Below are 5,872 nucleotides of genomic sequence, written 5' to 3' on the forward strand. Positions count from 1 at the left end.
TTATTGCCTACACATACCATCAGCAAAATGCTGTAGCTATGTCTTCAATATATTCCACCACTGGACCATTTCTACACTGCTCTGCTGTTGTCACCAGAATCCCACCTGGGGTATTGCAGTAGCCTCCCACCTGATGTCCTGCCTGGTCTCCCTCTACTAACCAGAGTCAGCTTGGAGAAAGTCAATTATTTCAAGTCACTCTGCACCCTCCCACAACTTTCCAATCTACTCCAAATAGAAGCTGAATTCCTCACTGGCCTAAAACGGCCATGAGCTTCAAACCACACTGGATTCCAGCTTTACCTATTACCATTTGCAGTCCTCATTCAACTGTCTTCTCTGTGTTTATCAATCATTTCCAGAACACCTGAAACTTTTGCATTTGCTGTTCCCTCTGCCTCCAATGCTTACTCCTCAGCTATATGCAAGATCACTATCTCTTGTCCCTTGAGTTTCTGCTCCAGAGATGTCATGTTAATGAGGCTTTCCCTGAACGCCCATGTAAATGTACACATGCTCTCCTTTACCACTGCCTCTGAAACCCTCCCTTTGCTCCACTTTCCACTTACCTTGACCTTGCTCCTTGAATGTATGATTAATGACTTAGTGCTAACTACCACTTTCTGTCAAAAATTCTAGTATTTTATCCTGTTTTGTCACTTTTCCAAATGTAGCTCTGTGAACTTTATTTGGACTTCCCTTAGCATTGAGATATGGGCAATAATGTACTCTGATAAGGTTTCACAGATTTTTATTTGTCTGCTTGTTTTTTGAGAAGTAAATGAAACACAATTTCCAACTGTCTAAACAGAGCAGTTAGCATACACTAGGAGTCAATCAATATTTGTTGTTTTTCTTTTGTTTGACTGAGCTCCATTCATAGTTTGACAGTTACTCATTGAGGTATATTTTTAAATGGAAAAGAATTAGAAGGTCTCTGAAAAAGCATAGATATCATTAACACACAATCAATTGTGAAAGTGAATACTTATTTAGATACTACACTTGATCTTAGCCAAAAGGCCGAGAAGCAATAAGTGAATACTTATTTAGAATAGGAAAACAAATCACATCAGATGTTTAACCTCGTGGAATGCCTGAGTTTGATTTCCAGTTCTGTCTCCTCAATCCAGCTTCCTGTTAATGCAGACCTGGTAGGCATTCGTGATGGTACAAGTAACTGGGCTCCTATCTCCCATATGAAAGACCTTGATGGCATTCCCAGATTGTTATGGGCATCTGAAGAGTGAATCAGGAGATAGAAGCTCTCTCTTGCTGTTTGTCTCTGTACCCCTCCCATGTCCTAAATAAATATGTAAAAGAAGAAAAGAAAGCACAACATATTATACAATGAATAAAGTCAACACATATCATTAATATCAGAAAAATTAAAAAGAAATATTTTGACTAATTACATTTTAAGCACAATTTTATATGATCTTTTCTGTACTTTTTGGGCTATATTTTGGTGTCCACTTCTGATGACAATGATTTGTCAGTATCAATTTTTAAAGATTTATTTTATTTATTTGAAAGAGTTACAGGAAGAGGTAGACACAGAGAGAAAGGTCTTCCATCTGCTGGTTCACTCCCCAAATGGCTGCAACTGCCGGGGCTGAGTTGATCAGAAGCCAGGAGCCACAAAAAGCTTCTTCTGGGCCTCCCAAGCAGGTGCAGGGGCCCAAGCACTTGGACCATTTCCCACTGATTTCCCAGGCACATTAGTAGGGAGTTGGATCAGAAATGGAGCTGCTGGGACTTGAACCTACACCCATATGGGGTACCAGCACTGTAGGCTGGGGCTTTAACCCAGTGTGCTACAGCACTGGCCCTTGTCAATATCATTTTTAGAGAGAATCAGAAGCTAACTCAGTCTTTCCTCCAGCATGATTGACTGGAATTTGCTGTTTATTATTGATAGTTGGGATGCATAAAACATAAGACCTTATTCACAGGCAAACATGCTATTTTTAGTACTGTTAGAGATTTGTGCTTCCAAACACTGGACTGCTGACACATTTTGTTTTGTGATTCTACTCAAAGAAGGAAAAAAAAAATGTATGATGCATTTATAATTGTATCTGCCACATTGTTCCGTGTGTCCTGTCCATGAATGCCCTGAACTTCCCAGTACAATAGTTTTCAGGTTTTAGAGAGCAGTAAAACCACCCAGAGGACTTATTAAAACAGAGTGTTATGCTTCACGCCCTGAGCTTCTGATTCAGTGCATCTGGGTGTGGGGTCCAAGACTTTGTCCTTCTGACAACTCCCCCTTGAGGCTGCCAGTACTGGTCCGAGGCCACACTTGGAGAATCACTGCCTAAGAAGGCAGAAAGTGAGATGTAAGACACTGCTTGGAGGTCAAATTTGTGCTAGAAATTTCATACATTCACATTTCTATGCTTTATTCACAAATGTGGACCTATAATCACCCAGCACCTGTTTACTCTGTTTTGGATAACACAGAGCAATTTTATTATAAATATTCCTAGTTGACATCTGATTCTAAGAATAAATTATGGGTCAGGTGTTTAGCCTCATGGGTAAAGCACTGGTTAAGACACCTACATCCTGATTGGAGTACCTGCATTTGATGCCTGTCTCTGACTCCTGACTAGCATCCTGCCATTGCAGACCCTGGGAGGCAGCAGGGATGGCTCAAGTAATTAGGTCTTTGCCACCCAGGTGGAAGACCTGGATACAATCTATGCTTCTGCCTGGCCCCCTCTCAGCTAAGGAGGGCATTTGGGGAGTGAATAGTGGGCAGGTCTGTCCATCTGTCTCCCTCTGTCTCTTAAATAAACAGTTAACAAAGAAAGTAAATGACGAATGGGAGGCACTGGCATTTTCTAGAGATTGACAGATAAGCAGGGACAACAGGGAGAAACAGGCTACCTGAGAGTGAGGAATCTGAGAAAGCAGACGTTTCAGCTAAATTATTTAAGTGTCTGCTCCCGTTTAGTGAAGGAGCAATTAATCATTCATACATTTTACACTCTGGAATTGTGATGTACAGTTCAAGAACTACCAGCCACAGTGTGGCTATTAAGCCTTTGAATTTGGTTATCTGAATGGAGATGTTCTGAATAGAGAAAACAACTTTGGAGCTTTGAAGACTACATATGGAGAAGGTTGGAAAACATCTCATGAGCAATTTTTTCAATGTTTAACACATGTTGAAATGATAGGATTTAGTATACACTGAATTAAAATGTTATTAAAATTAATTACACCCATTTCCCTTAATCTTTTTAAAACATGGCCTCTAGAAAATTTAAAATCATGATAAGTGACTCTGATTTCTTTGTGATAGGGCCGTTTTAGAATGTGTTATTTTACGGTAGCATTTACAGGATGGACTGCGACCCTTTCACAGTGCAGGGTTTGTGGCAATTGTTTGTTTGTTGAAACAATGAATGAATGACTAGATGAAAATACTTGAAGTATTCTATTTAAGAAAGTAGGAGAGTTCCTTCAGAAATATTTCCAGCAAAAGTGCATAGGATATTAGACATCTGAAACTTAAAAGTTAGAATAAGCTTCAGTTTTTTGAAAAATACGTGAACGTGAGGTACCTCATTCTCTAACGAATTCAGAATGGATGATATACTGCTGCTTTTAGATTTAAAACACCTCTTTCCCTCCAAACAATACATAAATATTTAAATAACAATTGTACTGTAAGTTAGTAGCTTGTGAATCATTTATCGAATGTATTTGGACTTGACATGCTTATTGCACTTGAGTTAAGAATTGGTAAGATGTGAAATAACATGTCCTGGGCTTAAAATTCAGAAGACTTGAAGTAGAGTCTCACAAATCTCCCATTTGTTGGTCACAGATGCCCCAAGTTACACCAGTTTCACTTTATGCAAATTGTATCTTAGGTGCCTGTTCCACAGGTACATACTATAATTTTAGATGCACAGGACATTTTTGGTCTATGTTGGGAAATACAAAATGGTCTTCTGTCCAGGTGCAAACTGGAAACAAAAATGCAGGTGGGTGGAGGGAGGAGTGGAAGCCATCCTTTGTGTTTGTTCTGTTCCCATGAAGATTATTGCTGTTTCAGCTTGCAATAGTTATTGAGTGATATTTCTGGATAAATCCCTTCTTGTTATGTTACTGTAAAGACTGGAAGGCAACACGGTAATAGAAAGAATACATGCAAAATACTTTAATTTATAACTAATATGTAAATAAGAAAACATTGTGAAAATGGTCAACACGCATTTCCTTCACATCCCTTTAATAGGGAAAAATATTTTAGGGTAAACATTTGGCTTAGGATGCCACTGGGACAACCATATACCATATCTGAGTACATTGTTTCAAGTCCTGGCTCCACTCCTGATTCTAGCTTCCTGCTTGTACACACCCTTGGTGGTAGCAAGTGATGACTCACTTACATGGGAGAATTGGATTGGTTTCTTGGCTCCCACTTTTAGTTTTGTCCAGTTCCAGCTGTTTTGGGCACTTGGGAGAGTGAACTGGTGTGTGGAATTCTGTCTGCATGTCTGTCTCTCTCTCTCTTTTTTTGACAGGCAGAGTGGATAGTGAGAGAGAGAGAGACAGAGAGAAAGGTCTTCCTTTTTGCTGTTGGTTTACCCTCCAATGGCCGCTGCGGCTGGCGCATCTCGCTGATCCGAAGCCAGGAGCCAGGTGCTTCTCCTGGTCTCCCATGCAGGTGCAGGGCCCAAGCACTTGGGCCATCCTCCACTGCACTCCTGGGCCATAGCAGAGAGCTGGCCTGGAAGAGGGGCAACCGGGACAGAATCCGGCGCCCCAACCTGGACTAGAACCCGGTGTGCCAGCCCCGCAAGCTGTCTCTCAAATTAATAAAAATAAATGAATATTTTAACAAGAAACATTTTAATATAATATGAAAAAGACATTAAGATTTCTATTGATGTGTTGTCTACTAACTACATGTGACTATTAAAATGTAAGTTATGGGCTGGCGCTGCAGCTCACTAGGCCAATCCTCTGCCTGCGGCACTGGCACCCCGGGTTCTAGTCCTGGTCAGGGCGCCGGATTCTGTCCCGGTTGCTCCTCTTCCAGGCCAGCTCTCTGCTGTGGCCTGGGAATGCAGTGGAGGATGGCCTAGGTCCTTGGGCCCTGCACCCACATGGGAGACCAGGAGGAAGCACCTGGCTCCTGGTTTCGGATTGGCGAGTGCGCGGCCGCAGCGCGCCACGGTAGCGGCTATTGGAGGGTGAACCAACGGCAAAGGAAGACCTTTCTCTCTGTCTCTCTGTCTCACTGTCCGCTCTGCCTGTCAAATAAATAAATAAATAAATAAATAAATAAATAAAATGTAAGCTATGATGAATTAAAATTGAATAATAATAAAAATTCAGTTCTTTGGTCACATAGAGCACGGATCAAGCACTGAACAACTACGTGAGGATAATGGCTACCGTGTGTGGGACAGTGTATAGAATATTTATATCATTGTGGATGTTTCTACTGGGTAATGATGTCTTAGGCATCCTCTTCACTTGTAATCGTCTTCACTTGCCTGAACTTGGTTTCTTCGCCTACAAAAAAGGGAGAATAAAGGCCGGCGCCGCGGCTCACTAGGCTAATCCTTCGCCTTGCAGCGCCGGCACACTGGGTTCTAGTCCCGGTCGGGGCACCGATCCTGTCCCAGTTGCCCCTCTTCCAGGCCAGCTCTCTGCTGTGGCCACAGAGTGCGGTGGAGGATGGCCCAGGTCCTTGGGCCCTGCACCCCATGGGAGGCCAGGATAAGCACCTGGCTCCTGCCATCGGATCAGCGCGGTGCGCCGGATGCAGTGCGCCTACCGCGGCGGCCATTGGAGGGTGAACCAATGGCAAAAGGAAGACCTTTCTCTCTTTCTCTCTCTCACT

At 42.4% G+C, this 5,872-nt stretch overlaps 1 pseudogene; it reads right to left on the bottom strand.

Annotated features, from left to right (window-relative positions):
- Window positions 1–928: 928 nt before the first annotated feature.
- Window positions 929–1,035, bottom strand: LOC133759004 (U2 spliceosomal RNA; annotated as a pseudogene).
- Window positions 1,036–5,872: the final 4,837 nt, after the last annotated feature.

This window comes from Lepus europaeus, chromosome 4 (assembly GCF_033115175.1).
Source record: "Lepus europaeus isolate LE1 chromosome 4, mLepTim1.pri, whole genome shotgun sequence".
Classification (NCBI taxonomy): domain Eukaryota; kingdom Metazoa; phylum Chordata; class Mammalia; order Lagomorpha; family Leporidae; genus Lepus; species Lepus europaeus.